This window comes from Ornithorhynchus anatinus, chromosome 6 (assembly GCF_004115215.2).
Source record: "Ornithorhynchus anatinus isolate Pmale09 chromosome 6, mOrnAna1.pri.v4, whole genome shotgun sequence".
In the NCBI taxonomy this organism is placed as follows: Eukaryota; Metazoa; Chordata; class Mammalia; order Monotremata; family Ornithorhynchidae; genus Ornithorhynchus; species Ornithorhynchus anatinus.
This window is the reverse complement of record NC_041733.1, coordinates 6,261,248-6,280,906: the sequence shown is the minus strand read 5'-3', so window position 1 is coordinate 6,280,906 and position 19,659 is coordinate 6,261,248. Positions and strand designations below refer to the sequence as shown.

Here is a 19,659-nt window from a genome sequence, read left to right as displayed (position 1 = left end):
GGATGTAAGGAGTCACTTGAAGTTAGAATAGTAAAGAGATCTTTTGGTTTGTCAGAAACACAGTTGTTAGGATTGACCTCCAAAGATTGTTCTACCAAGAAGCATCTGTTCCTATTTTAACAATTACCCTAAAATGAGAGGCATGATAATGATAGTCAAATCTTCAATTAACTTCCCTGAAAGAACTGATCGAAAAAGTTAAGACAATTAATGCGGTGGAGAATTTCAGGAGGGAAAGAGCTCGATCATTAGAAGAGGAAGTAACGACCAAAAAAGAAGCACTTAAAGGTCCCAAAATGGAGAGGGTTATTGGAAGGGGCTTCATACTCCTTAGTCTGTTTGGTTCCCAGTTTCTTGTTCCATATTTGACCAAATAAGCTCCTCTATGTCTTCTAACTCTGTCCTCCCAAGCACTTGCCTGAGTTGTCTACACATATTAAGCCCTCAAATAACACTACTGATTGCTAATTGATTGAATCTTCACAACCAAGCTTGGCCAAAAATGATCACTGACACCACTCTATTCAGAAGAGGCCAAACCCCAGCAGTATAATGGGTTGTCTGTACATCATTTTAGCACCTTGTTAAACTATGCAACCACATCAATGCCATCCTCCCACCCTTCTCACCCATATCACCTTTCTCGTGCCCTCTTTCGTAGCACGGAATGAGAGGAAGTCTAAATATTTTAGAGAGCCTGCTCCCACGATCTATGATAGTAAGTTTCTATGCAGTCTATTCAGAATATTTTTTTAAAAAATTTCTTGTAACCGGGGGTCCAAGGAATTTTAGAAGATTGCCATTCATGCCATTCAGCCCTGTCTTTCAATCTGCATGGTTGTTGGGAAGATCATAGATGTGAATTTTCTTGTACGTTTTACCTATTAAGAAATGTAAATCTAATTCATTCATTCATTCATTCAATAGTATTTATTGAGCGCTTACTATGTGCAGAGCACTGTACTAAGCACTTGGAATGAACAAGTCGGCAACAGATAGAGACAGTCCCTGACATTTGACGGGCTTACAGTCTAATCGGGGGAGAATCTCCCACACTAGATTAAGAAAATGAATGCAAACATATTTCAACCTATTATATGTGTTTATAAAATCAATCAAAAGTATCATTTGAGCACTTGTTATGGGTAGAATACTGAACTAAGTACTGAAGACCCGGTCAAGGGATTGCAGTCTATGCAGAAGAGACCGACACATGCTTTACATTATGTAACTTGAATTCCAAGAGTAACAAGTATAATAAATTTAAACCAAAAACCTCTCCCATTTCAAAAAACAAGTCAGTAAATTGCTTTCACTTCCCACTTCAATCCCAGAAACACTGTTATCTTCAAGATTCGTGAACTGTTCATCTATCATGTCTTAAAGTTGTCATTAATATTTGATATTGCATCAATCTAATCAATTGTAAACCTTGAGGACCTAGGTGCAGAACACTCGCACAGTGTTTGGACACAGTAGGAACTTAAATATATCTACTATTATTAGAAGACTGAAAGCCGACCTATGGGACTCCAGTCACGCAGGTGACATTTCTTTGAAATAAAGTGGCAACCCCAAGCTTTCTGAGGCAGATTTGGGGATATAGGTGCCAATATAGGTTGGGATACGGAGGATATGGCCACCATTCCCTGGTTTTAATCAGATGCAGAGATTAAACCATTGTTTTTGCCTTCACGGGTTTGAGTCTGAACTCCCATTTTCCATACCTAATCTCTGACAAGAGGGGACAACTTCAGAGCCGGGGGGGGAAGGTATTTCCTCTTCAAAGATCACCTCCTGCTTCCTTCTTCCCCAGTTAATCAGTTAATCATATTTACAGAGCTCTTGCTGTGTACGGAGCACCTTACTAAGCTCTGTACTAAATACAGCAATAAACAGACACATTCCCTGCCCACAACGAGCGGCAGCACATATACTAAAATTGGAACAATACAGAGAAGATTAGCATGGCCCCTGCGCAAGGATGACACGCAAATTTGTGAAGTGTTCCATATTTTTCTATTTATTGGCATTGTTCTTGTCTGTCTGTCTCCCCCGATTAGACTGTAAGCCCATCAAATGGCAGGGACTGTCTCTATCTGTTGCCGACTTGTTCATTCCAAACGCTTAGTACAGTGTTCTGCACATCGTAAGCACTCAATAAATACTAATGAATGAATGAATGAACGAGCTCACAGTCTAGAGGGGAGAGACACATTAAAACCTCTCCCTTTTCAACCTCATACTCAAGACTTAAAGTGTCTTGTGTGTTAGGGGAATACTTCTGAAAGAAAACAGTCTACTTTTATGGGACCCCTTAAACATATAGATGGGATGAAAACTGTTTTACAGTCTTTTCCAATTCATAAGCATTCAACAAGTAGAACATGTTGACAATAAAAAGGACTTTAGTCTCTGCACACAGTAAGTGCTCCAATAAATATCATCAATTGAATTGATTGATGCTCCTGCAGCCATGTACCTGGAGATACAAAGTTACTGCCTACTTGAATAAATGTTTTTTGCATCTGGATATTCCACAGGCGACTACTTGGAGATTTAGAGACACAAAGAATGACAGAGAGGGATCGGGTTAGTCTAAGGAGCTTGGAATTGCTAGTCAAGTGACCTGCTCATTCATCCTCACACTGGCACTAGTTTGCAATGTGACTTTGGTTAAATTATCTAACTTCTGTAGGCCTCTGTTTCCTCATCAATTAATTAAGAATAAATATCGGGGGCCCCACTTATTTTTATTAGCATTATTGGTATAGAAAATTGCTGGATGGAAAGTAGATGCAGTTTTCAGAATCTTTCAGGACTTTCAGATCTGCCCTTTAGAAGTTATTACACAATTGTGTCCCTATCATCCAACTTTGGAGAAAATTAGAGAAAATTGATCCATGTAAAAGTGACACTATGGTCACTTTGGACTATTTGGGGTTCCAAGAGCCAGCTCAGGAGAAAACTCTAACAGAAAGTACAGTAAGATAACACATCAACTTGTCCATTCAAGAAGAGTGGAGGCATGGTTTGGGAAATCAGAGGGCAGAGAAACACTTACGAGAAGAGCCGCATCAATATCAGTCTAATGATTGCAAAAGAGCTTTCTTATATGAATATTTTTATGCTTAAGCACTGCTTGAAATTGAAGATTAACATTGACCCAGTCATCTGTCATATCCCAGCTCGGTGAGAGTATCTGATCTCTCTGTGTGCAGTTTCTCCCTCTCCACTCCACACTTCACTCTGCTGCCAAGACTTCTTTTCTAAACTTGTTCTTCCCCAGATCTGTCAACTCTCAAAAGCTTCCAATCATCACCCATTCCCTTCTTTATCAAGCAGGGGACTCCTTTGAGGCATTCGATCAACTCTCTCCTTCCTTCCTATCCACTGCTCTCCAGATCACACTCTCTTGCTGTGGGCCATTCTTGTCTTTCCAACTTGTCTTTCCGTGCCCTATTCCTGGCTAGGACCCCTTTCCTGTCTCCACTTCAAATCTGATAGATGACAGCTTTCTCCATCCCCGAAACTGTATCTCTTCCAGGAAACCTTCCCTAATTCACCTCTACTTTCCCCAGATTATGTCCCTCAGATGGACCTCCAGCACTATGGAGTCACCTGAGCACCTGCGACCTCCTTCTCTCCCATATCACTAATACACCCATCTTTATATAGCTTATTACTAAAACCCTTATTCATGCAACTATCTTTCTTTTCTCTCTCCTCCGATTTGTAAATTATTACATCATCCCTCTAAATACGGACACACATTTACTGATACATACACAAGACATGTCATTTATGCTGTTTATTTTTATGTTTGTTGTCTCCAGTAGAAGCAAGTGATCAAGGTTGAAAAGCAGCATGGTCTATTGGGAAAGAAAAAAAAAAATAGCCCTTGGAGTCAGGAGACCCTTATTAGAATCTGAGCTCTGCAATTTTCCTGTGTGACCTTGAAGGGATTACATAACTTCTCTGTGCCTTAGTTTCCTCCGATGTAAAATGGGTATTAAACACATCTCCCCCCCCCCCCCCCGAGACAATGAACACCTTGTAAAATAGGGACTGTGTTGATCTGATTGCATTGCATCAATCCCAGGGATTAAATATATATATATATATATATATATATATATATATATATATTATATATATATATATATATATATATCACAGGTATTATCATCATCTTCATCATCATCATTACAAACTATGGTTAGGATACTGCCTGTTTTCCATGTCTATTTTTTTTTTCCCTCCTTTGGTAGATCCCTCTGCACCTAGCCCAAACTAGGGACTCATTAAATTAGTTAGTTGGTGAGTAAAAGAGAGAAATGGCAAGAGATCTATAACAGCAGCTTCTTGGGTCTATAGATATCAACCGTAGTTGAACATTTTGTTTAAATATTAAAACAGTCTTCCAAGATATCAGTGCTATTATTCATATTTTAGAGATGTGGAATTCGTTCAGAAGCATTCATCAATAGGAATGCCATGTGTGTATGGGGAAAAATAGAGGAAATGCCTGAATGGGAATGAAAATGTGCCCCAAAGTAATATCTTGGTATAAAGGGAAAATAAAGTCATAAAACTAGAAGAGAATGCTACATTTCACTTTCACAGAGAATTGAAAATACTGCAAAAGCATTTTCTGTAAAAGGGAATCTTTCCAATCAATACACTGTTTTTAAAAGTTAAAGCTTTTTGGGAACACACATTTCATGTCTTTAAACCTCCCATGTTAAACGATCAAGCATTCTAAGGAATCAACAAAACATTTTCACAAAGGAAATTGACATATTTGGAGAAAGTTCCCATCAATTCACACCGTGTTTACCCAATTTTTTTTTTTTTTTTTTACCATCACGACATGACATAAACTGGATAAAAACCAAGTTAATTGAAAGGAATGATGTTTGCATTTTAAAGCTCCATGACTTTGGCTTCTATACTTTAATCTACAGTAAGAATTGATAGAAAAATTTGAGCAGCTTATTGTGGTTTTGTACATGGGTTACGTTTAACATTAGTGAATGAGTGAAATCTATTTAAATGTTGCCAACTAAGGTGGTGCTCCATAGACTTTAATTACAACTTCATCTTTGGGGTTCTTATCTGGAGATCGATAAGTTTAAATGCCGAGGCACATCACTTATTGCAGAAGCAACGGTTACAAACTGTCAGTTCTTCCTGGATGACTGAAAATATGCTAAATATTTCTAACGTTACATCAAACAATTTGGGTTTTGTTTCGCCCAAACTAAGACCTTTCACCCCTTTTGTAGATGAATATGGTGGGTATGTGTTTTAACAAAGGTCAGAAGATATAAAACGAGCCACAATCAAATGAAGAGGACAGACGACGCTGACCGTCCAAGACGGGAAACTTTCACCCCTAAACACTGTGTCAGAATCAATTCTTGGGGAAAGCTTTGACTACAGGTACCGTCTCGTAATGATTACTCTTCACATAAATCGATCTAAACGCTGAAGAACTGCAGGTTACCTAAGAATTGATGAAAACATAAACGGCCTTGCTTTATTTTTGGCTATACTGCTTAAAGAGTAAACATCTCATGAGACTAATAATAGGCTTACTATAAGTAGAACAGCTAATAAATTGGCTAAAAGTCCCATTGGTCTCAGATATTAGATTCTTAAGGAAACGTGAGAGAAGAAATTGCCAAAGTGGAAGAGTACAGGGAGACAAAAGTGGTCGAGTTTTGGATCTGCCAGTGAGCTGAGAGTTTATTTTGAGAAGCACATTTAATCTCTATGATGGGGAGATGGGGGAGAAGAAAATATTGATCCCGGCACTATTGTCCTGGGATTCTCTGAGAAATATGAAATCATTAATATCAAAGTATCTTGTAAAATATGGTAGTAAGTAGCAAAATAACATTAAAAATAGTAAAACTAATTATTTGTTAAGCGCCATGTGCTAGGCACTGTGCTAAGCACTGGGGTGGATACAAGCAAATTGGGGGGGACACAGTCCCTGGACCCACGTGGCACTCACAGTCTCATTCCCCATTTTACAGATGAGATAACTGAGGCAGGGAGAAGTGAGATGACTTTTCCCAAGGTCATACAACAGACAAGTGGCGGAGCTGGTATTGGAACCCATGACCTTTGACTCCCAGGGCCTTGCGTGGCTCAGTGGAAAGAGCCCGGGCTTGGGAATCAGAGGCCATGGGTTCTAATCCCAGCCTCTGCCACATATCAGCTATGTGACTTTGGGCGAGTCACTTCACTTCTCTGTACCTCAGTTACCCATCTGTAAAATGGGGATTAAGACTCTGAGCCCCACGATGGGACAGCCTTAATTACTTTGTATCTACCCAGCACTTAGAACAGTGCTTGGCAAATGGTAAGTGCTTAACAAACACCAAAATTATTATTATTATTATTTTTGTTATGTAATGATAACTACCCTTTGGAAAATGATGAAAACAAAGATTCAAGGGGTTATTAAAGTCAGACAAAAATTAGATTGCTAAACAACAGAAGTTCCTAGCAGGAATAGTAATAGTAGTAATTAATGAGGCAGATCCCTGTAAAACTCATTGAGGCAGGGAGCATTTCTACCAATTCTGTCACTCTGTACTCTCCCAAGCGCTCAGTACAAGTGCTCTGAACACAATAAGCACTCAATAAAATACCAGTGATTGACCCTACAATGGCTGTTATCATTAGGTGTTGACAATAAATAAATAAATAAATAAATAAATAAATACATAAATAAATAAATACTTGTAGGTGTTCTGACAAGATGTCTTTCCTGCCACCCAGCTACTATTACTTATTTCTCTGGATTATCTGCCAGTAAGTCTTCTGCTGACCTGAAAAACCTAAATTCAGTTCCCAAAGGTAAAGAGTTTACCCCCGAGGAGGAGCTTTTAGACTTTAGGAGAATCTCATCTGTATGCTACAAAGTCCGAGGCAGGTAACTGTGGGAAAGTAAAAATGGAAGAAACTAGATTTGGAGAGTCCCACCAGGGGAGGGGATAACTAGACACCGGACTTTCCCCGCATGCCTTCCAAGTACATCTCTAGAGCATTTAAAGCTGGGGAATGTCATCAGGAGTACACTGCTTTATCTCAATTGCCTTGAGCAAGGCATAAAGAAGAAGCAATCAGGAAAGAGGGAAAAGAAGTCAGATGTGTAGAGATTAAATCCAACACTGAATTGTACCCAGAAGTGAAATGGCTGAAACGGCAGAATGCAGCGGAAAAGATGTGATGTGGTCCTGATGCCCTCCGTATCCCCTGAGGGTTTAGAGTGGCTTTTAGAGCAGGGAATGTGTCTACCAATTCTGTTATACTGTCCTCCTCCAAGTGCTCTGTACAGTGCTCTGCATAAGAAAGCGCTCAATAAATATGATTGGTTGCCTGATTTACTTATTCGCTGAATAGCAGTATGAAAAGACTTAGCGTCATAACTCATGTGATGGGCATTTATGAGCGCAAGCAGGACCGAGGCCTGAAAATTAGCTTAGGTATCTCACATTTTTTCAAAAGAAGGAATGGATTATTGAGGCCTCACAGATGTGTGCATTTAACAGGAGCAGAACCGGAAAGTGTTGGAATTGATGTTAAGAATCAATTGCCAAATAGTAATATTTTGACCAACTGCAACTTCACGCAAAGCTCAACACTAGGCCGTGCATTTACATATCACTTTCTGGACTCAACCCTTACATTCCATTGGGGATTTGGAATCAATTGGCTAAACAAAGAATAGTCAACAAATTGTTTCTCAAAAAAAACAAAGACTTCTAGATTCCTTCAGCACACTTCTACATCTCTTTCTCCACAGATCCGAAGGATAATGTTGGGGCACACTGCTAGTCAACTACGGAGAAGAGTACAGGCTTGGGAGTCAGAGGACGTGGGTTCTAATCCCAGCTCCGACACCTATCTGCTGTGTGACCTTGGGCAAGCCACTTAACTTCTCTGTGCCTCAGTCCCTCATCTGTAAAATGGGGATTAAGACTGTGAGGCCTGCATGGGGCAACCTGATTAACTTTTATCTATCCCAGCACTTAGAACAGTGGTTGGCCCATAATAAGTGCTTAACAAAGAGCATAATAATAATGATTATTGTATTATATTACTCATTACTTAGACTCTGTTTGGACTACAAAATGCTTCTCTCCTTCCCTCCCATTAACTGCTCTATGGTGCCATGCTCACAAGGAGCACAACTGTAGGGAGCAAAATGGTGCCTCAGTCAAACAATCAATAATATTTATTGAGCACCTAATATGTGGTGAATTCTGTATTAAGCTCTTGGGAGTGTTCAAAAGAAATTTGGGTAGACCGATCCTGCTATCAAGGAGTTTTAACAATAATAATAATGATATTGGTATTTCTGAAACACTTATTATCAATAAATGGTATTTTATTAAGAGTTCACTGTGTGCAGAACACTGTATTAAGCGTTTGGTAGAGTGCAATTCAACTGTGTTGGTAAGCACGTGCTAAGCCCACAGTGAGTTTACTATGTGTCAGACACAGACTAAGTAATGAGGTAGATGCGGAGTAATTAGATCAGGCAGAATCCCCGACCCTCACATGGCTTCACAGCGTCAAGGGGGTGGACTTTCATGATAGGGAAAGGTGTGGGTGTCAGAAAAAAAAGAGATAATTCCAAAAAAGGAGGCAGACGTGAGCAAGAGTTCAGCAGCGGGAGAAATGAGCAGGAGGCAGTGACTGTACGAGATACAGGAGCACTGTACCTAATATTCAGGATAGCACAGTAAAAGAGAAGATGTGACCATAGGCCTTTGAGAAGTTTACAATCTAGAGGAGCAATTACAACCCAGGTGAAACCTGCTAACCTTCCAAAGGGTGGGCAGCAGAAAAGTTTTGAAGACCCAATGAAACGAAGCCTTAAATGATGGGGGCAGAGCTACGGAGAGAGGGGGAGGGATCAGGAATACTGCAATCAGAAAAGGGGTAACCACCATAAGGAAGAGGCTTGGGAAATTCCACGAAAACCAAGGGGAGAAACAAAAATAGCATCAGAAATGGGGGCCAACAAATGTTATAGCGAAGCAAGGGGCAATCTTTACATCGACCCAAAGCAGAAGGGACTGTCAGTTGCAGAGGAATTTAATCAATCACACTCACACACAATATACTTTCAAATCCTTCCTTCTGCTATCACCCTGTTCATGAATGTAAATACCAAATCTATTGCACTGTATCCTCCCGAGCGTTAAATACAGGGCTCTGCACACAGTAAGTCCTAGATAATTTCCATCGATTAACTGATTCAAAAAACAATGGTGATAAAATATAGAGTCATTTCTCCCATTACATGTTTTCCCTGAGTACTTCTGAGAGAACACTGATGGGGAGTTATAATTATATCATCCTCAGTATATAATAACAATGTTAAAGATCAAGGCTATTTATTAAATGCTTACCAAGTATGTACTACAGCACCGTATGGATTTCTGAGATAGATACAATATAATCAGGCCAGATATAGTTCCTGTCCCATATAGGGCTCAAAGTCTAAGTAGGAGGGAGAAGGATTGAATCCCCATTTTATAGCTGAGAACACCGAAGCACAGAGAATTTAAGGTGATGTGCCCAAGGTCACACAAGAATTAAGGAGAGGCAGAATTAGAATCCATGTCCTCTGATTCCCAGGCCCATGCTCTTTTCAGTAGTGCATGCTATTTCTAATATATGTCTGTAATATATTAATAATAATGTTGGTATTTGTTAAGCGCTTACTATGTGCAAAACACTGTTCTAACTGCTGGGGTAGATACAGGATAATCAGGTTGTCTCATGGGAGGCTCACAGTCTTAATCCCCATTTTACATAGGAGGTAACTGAGGCACAGAGAAGTTAAGTGATTTGCCCACAGTCACACAGCTGACAAGTGGCAGAGCTGGGATTCAAATCCATGACCTCTGACTCCCAACCCCGGGCTCTTTCCACTGAGCCACACTGGTAAATATATACTTATTCACATTTATACGTATATTTCAAAATGTGTGTGTCCTGCCAGGTGACCTCCTTAACATGGGTACTAAAGAAGAAACCCTTGGGCATTATCAGGGATCTGATTCTATAAATAATCATTTCTCCACATCTGAGAAAGATGTGTGTAACTCTGTATAACATCCTTAGGCCCACTGAACCTTTTACTCTAATAAAGTAAAAGAGCAAACTCAGACTTCTGCATTCCTTACTAAATGGCCATATTTACCAGTTTTTAAATAAGTTAATGGATGCAAAGCACCTCACATAAAAGGCAAATCCATAAAATCAAATGGTACTTTATTATATTCAGTATATTAAAGCACCTACTTATATTCAAGTGGTGGATAACATCGATTTTTAATTACCACAACAACACAAATATATTCTGCTGTACTTTTTCTCTCTTCTTTTTTAACTGTACGGAAAACATTTTGAAGAATGAATCACTTCCCTGAGTGGTTGAGGAAAGCAGTTAACGGAACCTGTGTGAAACTGACAATCAGACAATTTCACAATTCAAATTGAAGGGTTTTTTTTTTTTTTCTTAAAAAAAAACCCACCAGTATTGAATAATTATATAGCACATAGTTGGAGGCCGGAAAACTTTTGTGCCGTTAATGGATCTTTTCTCCAAAATTGCAATCTAAATTACAGTTTCCTTGAAGGCAACACAAGGAAGTGCCACAAATAAAATAATTGAATTTCTAGTGTATCAAAGAAAACATGGAACAAAGTCCCCGGGTTTTGCTTTGCTATCCAGATTATCTCCCAGGATTCCCTCAAGGGAATCAAAGTTTAAGCATTTACCAGGAGCACTGACACAGAAGGATACCCTGGTGGCCTAATCAAAAGAGACAACGGGAGCTATTCTTTCATTCCGTAAACGCCAGCCTTGGCCAACTGAATTGTGAGGCGGTGAAAGGAGTGAAGGTTTGGCCTTCTTTAAAGAAAAGTTAAAATGAGAAGATGGAGCCATAAAAGTTGTGTAGATGTTTGCACAATAGAATAGCTTTTCCCAGAGTCTTACAGATGCCACAGACAGGCTTTGGTTGCTTTAGTATGTGAAAGATTGATAGAATTAGTTTTCAAGCTGATCGAAACATTTCAGTGAAATTCCAATTGCCCAGGTCTACTATGATAAGGACTTGTTGTTTTCCAGGATGAACCCAGATCATGGATTCATGTGGGTAATTACTCACTCTATCAGTCACCACACATTGTGTCTTCTGGCACTGTGCATAAAAAAGTGGTTGCTGTTAATAATGTTGGTATTTGTTAAGAGCTTACTATGTGCAGAGCACTGTTCAAAGAGCTGGGAGTAGACACAGTGTTATCAGGTTGTCCTACATGAGGCTCACAGTTAATCCCCATTTTACAGATGAGGTTGCTGAGGCACAGAGAAGTTAAGTGACTTGCCCACAGTCACACAGCTGACAAGCGGCAGACCCAGAATTCAAACCTATGACCTCTGAATCCCAAGCCCGGGATCTTTCCACTGAGCCAAACTGTTTCTCTGTTACTGATACATAGCAGCAGAGACCTACTAGCTGCTCCTGGAATTGAATCAATTAATCAATGGTATTTATTGAGCACTTAGTGCTGCAGGAGCACCATACTAACAATTTGGGTGAGTTCAACAGGGTTGAGAGGCGTGTTCCTCGCTAATGAGAAGTGGGGGGACAGACATCAATATAAATTACGGATAGGAATTTAAGGACTATGGGGCTGAGGTTGGGGGGAGTATCAAGTGCTCAAAAGGTACATATCCAAGGGCAAGGGTGAGGCAGTTGGGAGAGAGAATTCAAGAGAAATGAGGGCTTAGTTGGGGAAAAGGTCTCTTGAGGGAGATGTGATTTTGATAAGGATTTGAAGGTGAGAAGAATGTCATAAAAGGAATATAAAAGAGAATTCTAGGCCACAGAAAAAATGCAGGCAAAGCATTGGGGCTAGATGGGTGAGATTGAGGCACAGCGAGTAGTACGTTGGCCTTAAAGAGTGACGTGACCAGGCTGAGTTGAACTAGGAAATCAGTGAGGTAAAATAGGAGGTAAGATAGTGAGATAAGATAGTGAGAGTAAGATCGGTGATTGAGAGCTTTAAAGCCAATGATAAAGAATTCCTATTTGATTCAGAAGTGGATGGGCTACCACTTGGGGAGTAGGGAGATGTATGCTGAACTTTTTTTTTTTTTTTTTCCAAGAAAAATGTGACAGGCAGAAAAGTGAAATATGGACTAAAGTGGGGAGAGACAGAAGGCAGGGAGAACAGAAAAGAGGCTGATGCAGTAATCAAGGCAGGATAGGGGAAAGTGCTTGGGTCAGGGTAATAGCAATTAAGATGGAGAGGAAAGGGTGGATTTTAGTGATAGGATGAGGGTAAAACCCACCAGAGGATTGGTGCCAGATTTAACGTATGGGTTGAATGAGAGAGATCAACTGAAGATAATTCAAAGATTAGAGGTTTGAGAGGCGGGGAGGATGATAGTATTTTCTATAATGTTAATAAAATTATGAAGGGGACAGGATTTGGGGGAGAAGATGACTTTTGTTTTGGACATGACTTGTACATAGTAAGTGCTAAACAGATACCTTTTTTTTTTTTTAAAAAAAAAGAAAGCTTTCTGTCAGTTGGATACGCAAGTAGAGGTATCCTGGAGGTTGGCTGAAATGAGAGACAGGGGAGGAGAGAGGTCAGGCTGGGGAGGTAGCTTTGGGAATCATCTGCATAGAGATGGGAGTTGAAGCCATGTTAGTGAATAAGTTCTCCAAGGGAGTGGGTGTAAACACAGAGAGGAAGGGGGCCCAGAACTAAGCCTGGAATATTCCAACAGTCGCAGGTGGGAAGCTGAGGAAGAGCCTGTGAAAGAGATGGAGACTGAGTGGTCAGAGAGATAAGAAGAGAAACAGGAGGGGCACTGTCAGCAAAGCACGCAGCCAGCAGATGATCAAACTGTCAGAATCTATAAATTCTTCGAAGTTCTGTGTAAGCACGGACTATATCTTCTCTGGCTGATCTTTTTTCCCAGTGCTTAGTAACTTGTGTTGCATTTAATAGGTGTTTAAGTCTCTTAATACAAATAATGATGATGATAATGGAGTCTGTTAAGCATTTACTATGTGCCAGGCACTATTCTAAGCGCTGGGGTAGATACAAGATTTTCAGGTAGATACAAGATGTTTTACATAGGGCTTGCAGTCTTATTCCCATTTTACAGATGAAGTAACTGAGGCACTGAGAAGTTAAGTGAGTTGCCCAAGGTCACCCAGCAGATCTGTGGTCTAGCCCCGAAAGCCGGCACTGATTTTTTTTTTCAGCACCTAGCACAGCATGAACTATGAATCAGTCATATAAGCAAAATACATTTATAGATATCCTCTCCGTTGCATAATTACTATGTGATTAAAATATTCATTGGCAAGTGTTAGTCACACTGTACTTAGCAAAAAAAATCACTTGGATAAAGCACATAAGAAAGTGTCAGGTTTTCTTTCTATGAGAAAAAATAGTGTTGACTCAACACAATGGCCATCAACTGGGTTATTTCTTCTAGACATGGAAATTTTTTCTACCATCATCAACAGGATTGATTGAGTTTCTACTGCACGTAGATCACCGTACTAGCTGCTTAGGGAACAAACACCGTAAGTAAAAGACACGGATTCTGTCCTTCAATATAGCTTGCGGTATTTCATTACAAAACGGAAACAAATTAATGAAAGGAAACAAAGTAGACCTGTCCAACACTTGAAAAGATGCATCTATGGGGTAGCCGATGGATAAGAAATAATGATGAAAGCAAAGGCTTGAATTAGACTCCGATTGGTCTGACCTATTCCATGGAGTTCAGAGACCGTTTATCATCACGTCAGAGAGATTCAAAACCATGTTTGAGGCAACATAAAGAATCAGAAGGAAATAGGAGAAATCCAGTCACAGAAAGGTTCAAGCAAAGGGTAGTCTCCTGATGACAGGGTAGATTAGGTTCCCGAAACATGTACTGATTAGGGACCATTGTCTTCTAAAGCCTTTACAACAATGAAAAGGTGAGGACCATAAATAAACATCTTGCTTAGTGTTGGTTACTCAGAAGCTCAAAATCAACTCTCAGGTTCCCTTTCCTCTTTCAATTGCAAAGTGCTCTAAATTCAAAAGCTGTCAACAAATAAAATGAAAAAAAAAAAAAAAAAAACTGGAGATGGGTGCCAATTTTCCTTCTCGATGCACAAATATTTTACGACAAAAGGAGAGAATAATGGATATAGTCGAAGATAAAAACAATGTCGGTAACATACAAATGGACTGAATAACAGAAATTAGGTCGAGTGAGTACGCTCTGATGTCTTCATATTATTGGGCAGGGATTGCCTCTCTCTGTTGCCGAATTGTATGTTCCAAGCGCTTAGTACAGTGCCCTGCACATAGTAAGTGCTCAATAAATACTACTGAATGAATTATCAGTCTATTAATTATTATCATTAATTAATATAGTAATTATTACTTACCTGTTTTGTGATTCATCTATAAACTTGGTGGCAGGCCGGGGCAGGGGGAGGGAGAGACGTTTTTAAGTGTTCTGGGCAGAGTTAATGGCGAGCCGGAGTGAAGCATTAGTAATTTTATTTCTCTGGTTTTATTGCATCTGGGAATGTGCAGAACCTTGCATTCTGTAGGATAAGGCCAGCTCAGGTTTGCCCATCTGTGCCCCCGCCCTCCCCCCATAAATCAACTTAAATAGACACTCAGTGAGAGTCACCACTTTCATTCATTCAGTCGTATTTACTGACTTATGCATTTATTTATTTACAGTGCAGAACACTGTACTAAGCACTTTGGAATGTACAATTTGGCAACATAGACAATCCCTGCCCAACAGTGGGTTCACAGTCTAAAAGGGGGAGACAGACAACAAAACAAAACAAGTAGTCAGGCATCAATACCATCAAAATAGATCAATAGAATGGAGAGCTATACACATCATTAATAAAATAGAGTAATAAATAATATATCCAAATATACGCAAATAGTGTGAGGAGGCGAAGGGGGTGGAGCAGAGGGGTTTGGGGGAATGGGAAAGGGAGGAGGAACAGAGGGAAAGGGAGAGTCTGTCTAGGAAGCCCTCCTGGAGGAGGTGAGCTCTCAGTAGGGCTTCATCTACTTGAAGAGGGGCAGAGAGTTAGTTTGCTGGATATGAGGAAGGAGAGCATTGCAGGTCAGAGGTGGGATGTGGGCCAGGGGTTGACAGAGGGACAGGCGAAAGTGAGGCCGAGTAGGTTAGCGGCAGAGGAGTGGATTGTGTGGGGTGAGCTTGTGAAGAAGAGAAGGGAGGTGAGGTAGGAGGGGACAAACTAGGTCCACATTGATGGAAACTCACACCAGAGTACACATCTACAGTACGCATGCTTTGTCCTCCAATATCTCAACTGTGTTAGATGTCTGTGGGTAGGGAGTCTGTCCACCGACTCTACTTTATCATACTTTTCCACAAGCTGAGTGCAGTGCTCTACACACAGTAAGCTCTCAAAAATACCACCGATTGATTCCTTGACTGTATTCAAATAGTGAACATGTGTTACTGAAGAAGTGGGTGTATTTTTTAAAGAAAGAGAAATCCCTTTTCTCCCCAAAGCAGGAATATATGAATCATCCTTATTAACTCTACTGTACTCTTACTAACTCTATAGTACAGAGCTCTGCATAAAGTAAGAGGTAATGAGTGAATACTAATGATCTACTGATAGCTACAGCTCCCCACTCTAAAAAGAATGACCCAATGCAAGACCATTTGCTATTCACAATTTAAGCCATATATACCTATGCACTGAGTTCCATATTTTATAATGGGAATTTTTAAGTGCTTATTATGTGCCAGGCACTGTACCAAATTCTGGGGTAGATATAAGCTAAGCAGGTTGGACGCAGTCCATGTCCCGCACTGGGCTCGCAGTCTCAATCCCCATTTTACAGATGAGGGAACTGAGGCAAACAGATGTTAAGCGACTTGGCCAAGGTGACACAGCACACAAGTGGTAGAACTAGGATTAGAACCCAGGTCCTTCTGATTCCCAGACCCGGGCTCTATCCACTAGACCATGCTGCTTCTCACTAGGCCATCAGCCACATTAATGGACATAGGTGGATATTTGGGATAGATAATCAGTCCAGAGGTCTATGCTTTGTGGTGAACAGTGACTAGCTTTAACTCCATTTTGAGTGTAACCCAGATGGACAGCGTCCTCAAACAACTCCAAATTATTCTTATGTGTCAGTGTTTCGTCCTATCCAAGGTAAAATAATATTGTGTTTGTCCTTAACGATATGATTAAATTATTCAGATGGAGCTCATTCAAAATCAAGAAATTAAGATTTTCTTCCCTTATGGCCAGAGAGTCACGTAACTCACTGCTTGGTGGTGGTGGTGCTACGGGCTCTCGTTATATCCCGGCTAGACTACCGTGTCAGCCTTCTCTCTGACCTCCCTTCCTCCTCTCTCGCCCCGCTCCGGTCTATTCTTCACTCCGCTGCCCGGCTCATCTTCCTGCAGAAACGATCTGGGCATGTCACTCCCCTTCTTAAACAACTCCAGTGGTTGCCTATCGACCTCCGCTCCAAACAAAAACTCCTCACTCTAGGCTTCAAGGCTCTCCATCACCTTACCCCTTCCTACCTCTCCTCCCTTCTCTCTTTCTACCGCCCACCCCGCACGCTCCGCTCCTCCGCTGCCCACCTCCTCGCCGTCCCTCGGTCTCGCCCGTCCCGCCGTCGACCCACGGGCCACATCCTCCCGCGGTCCCGGAACGCCCTCCCTCCTCACCTCCACCAAACTGATTCTCTTCCCCTCTTCAAAACCCTATTTAAAACTCATCTCCTCCAAGAGGCCTTCCCAGACTGAGCTCCCCTTCTCCCTCTACTCCCTCTACCACCCCCCCTTCACCTCTCCGCAGCTTAACCCTCTTTTCCCCCCATTTCCCTCTGCTCCTCCCCCTCTCCCTTGCCATCCCCTCAGCACTGTACTCGTCTGCTCAACTGTATATATTTTCATTACCTTATTTATTTTGTTAATTTTGTTAATGAAATGTACATCGCCTTGATTCTATTTAGTTGCCATTGTTTTTAAGAGATATTCTTCCCCTTGACTCTATTGCCATTGCTCTTGTCTGTCTGTCTCCCCCGATTAGACCGTAAGCCCGTCCAACGGCAGGGACTGTCTCTATCCGTTGCCGCCTTGGTCATTCCAAGTGCTTAGTACAGTGCTCTGCAAATAGTAAGCGCTCAATAAATACTATTGAATGAATGAATGGTGGGTTATTTTTACTCTTTCTATTATCATTGGATTACCAATTAAAATATTTTAAATAATAATAATTATGGTATTTGTTAAGCACTCACTGCATGCCAGTCACTGTTCTAAATATTCTTTGTTCTTAGATTTCAAATACAATTTGAGGATTCCCTCTCCTCCCCCACACCACCCTCTCCCCCCACCACCTTGAGTAAGGACATTATTTTGGGTCAGTTACCTAAGAACCATCTCTCAAAATTAGCTTATGCCAGAAGCCTTCTTATAACAAGAGTCTTCGTGGAATAGAAGTGTGTGTCTGTGTGTGCGTGTGCATGTTTTCTCTTGGTCTAAAGCCTAAATTGAAGTTAAATATTTTATATTTCCAAGTTTCAGGTCTACTGCCTCTCTGGTTTGCTTTTCCCTTCAATTCTGACAAGTGTTGCATGAAAATAATAGTTATACCAAGCTTCATACACTTCAAAACTCTGTGAATTACACCTATTTGAGTTTTCACTCGTTGTTTTTCAATTGTCTCATCTTTATCTACAAATAACAGATCTAAAATGTTTCTAAAACTTAACCGAGACTTTGATTGATTGAAGAGTAGCAGTCATTCATTCTATTTTTTTTTTTTTTTTTAAGTTAAGGGAAGAGGGTGATTAATGGGTTCAACGTTCTAGTAGGCCATCAGATTATTTCTAAGACACTGATGCCATATTGTACAGCTAATATTACATTAAACTAAACTGTATGAATATGTATGGCATATACTTTTCTTTCATTTTCAAAATCACTTAATGTGTACCTTCTTCCTCTGAGTTACTTCAATTATTACTTATGAAAAAAAACTATTTCCTCTTGTCAATAGGAATAGTTTAGAGTGATTAGATTATGGAGTATTCATCTGGTAATGTGCCAAGTAAATTGGATAATAAATAGAAACGATTAATCATCAGAGGATGGGGATTTTTAACAAATAATAGCACAAACAAACCTGTGCCAAATGGATAAAGCACTATATTAAGCAAGTGGAGTTTATGACAGTATCCATATCTACATTCTACCATTAAATGAATATGCTCATTTCCACCTACCAGCACTGAATAAATACAACAGTCAAATGCTTGACTTAGGTCAACGAACAGTTGAACTACTGCAAGTTAAATCAACAAACAAATTAAGCCAATTTCTCTTTTCATCTTTCTTAAAAACCTTCAACATATAACCAAAGGTAAAGAGTCATTCAAGTCAAATGATGGGAAAGTAATTGGTATAACTGAGTCTCCCCTCTTTTTTTTTTTTTTTTCCTTAATGTACAATTATATGAAACCCAGTTGAGGTTTCCATGAGCTACGGACTTTGAGAAGGAAACCCAGTTTTCGCGAGCAAAATACAATGAGTCCAATCATCTCCTCATTCTGTGGCGAATGATGGCTCATAAATAACACTATCCAAAGCAAAACCTCAGACTATCATTACTCCAATTAAACATCATGACTGCGAACAGTAAATCTATCCTTTTTTACGTAGATTGTAAAGATTATAGAGCGGAAAAGCACTTTGTTTTTCCCGTCGTAGTCGGCAACTGGACTGGAACTGTTGATTAAAGCAAGTGTCTCTCCCAAACAACAACAACAGCAAAGCAGCATGGCCCAGTGGAAAGAGCTCAGGTCTGGGAGTTAAAGGACTTGAATTCTAATCCCAGGTCCACCACTTGACTGCTCTGTGACCTTAGGAAAGTCACTTGACTTCTCTTTTCCGCATCTGCAACATGAAGATTAAATCCTTCTCCTTCCAATTTAGGCCATGAAACCCATGTGGAACAGGGATTCTCTCCAACCTGATTATCTTGTACCTTCCCCCACACATATTACAAGGTCTGCCACATAGTAAGCACATAACATCTCTCCCCCGATTAGACTTTGAGCCCATCATTGGGCAGGGATTGTCTCTATCTGTTGCCAAATTGTACATTCCAAGCACTTAGTACAGTACTCTGCATATAGTAAGTGGTCAATAAATACTATTGAATGAATGAATAACAACGACCATAAACATTAAACAGTAAAAAGTTAGATATCTGAACTGAGTCTACACACAAGAGGAGAAAGGGATTGGAGGGCAAAGTATGGATGAAGAATGTCCTGAAAGACTGATCCAGGAAAGTGGAAATGGGGAAGAGGGGGAGAGTGGGCAAGTCTCTACTACTTTTTAATACTAATAGAGAAAATCAATTTTGTTGTTGTTGTTTTAATTGAGCACCTGTATGTCAGGCACTCCACTAGGATCTTGGAAGAAAACAATAGAGTTGGTGGGCATGTTCCCTGCCTACAAGGAGTTCACAGTCTAGAAGACAGACTTTAAATTACTAA

The 19,659-nt window shown here is 40.3% G+C and overlaps 1 protein-coding gene and 1 pseudogene across 3 annotated transcripts in view; one reads left to right on the top strand and one right to left on the bottom strand.

Moving 5' to 3' along the window:
* Positions 1–19,659, bottom strand: part of PCDH11X (protocadherin 11 X-linked) — a 1,108,633-nt gene that overhangs the window by 338,731 nt on the left and 750,243 nt on the right. The window lies entirely within an intron of this gene.
* On the top strand, positions 1,920–2,019 carry LOC114813078 (annotated as a pseudogene).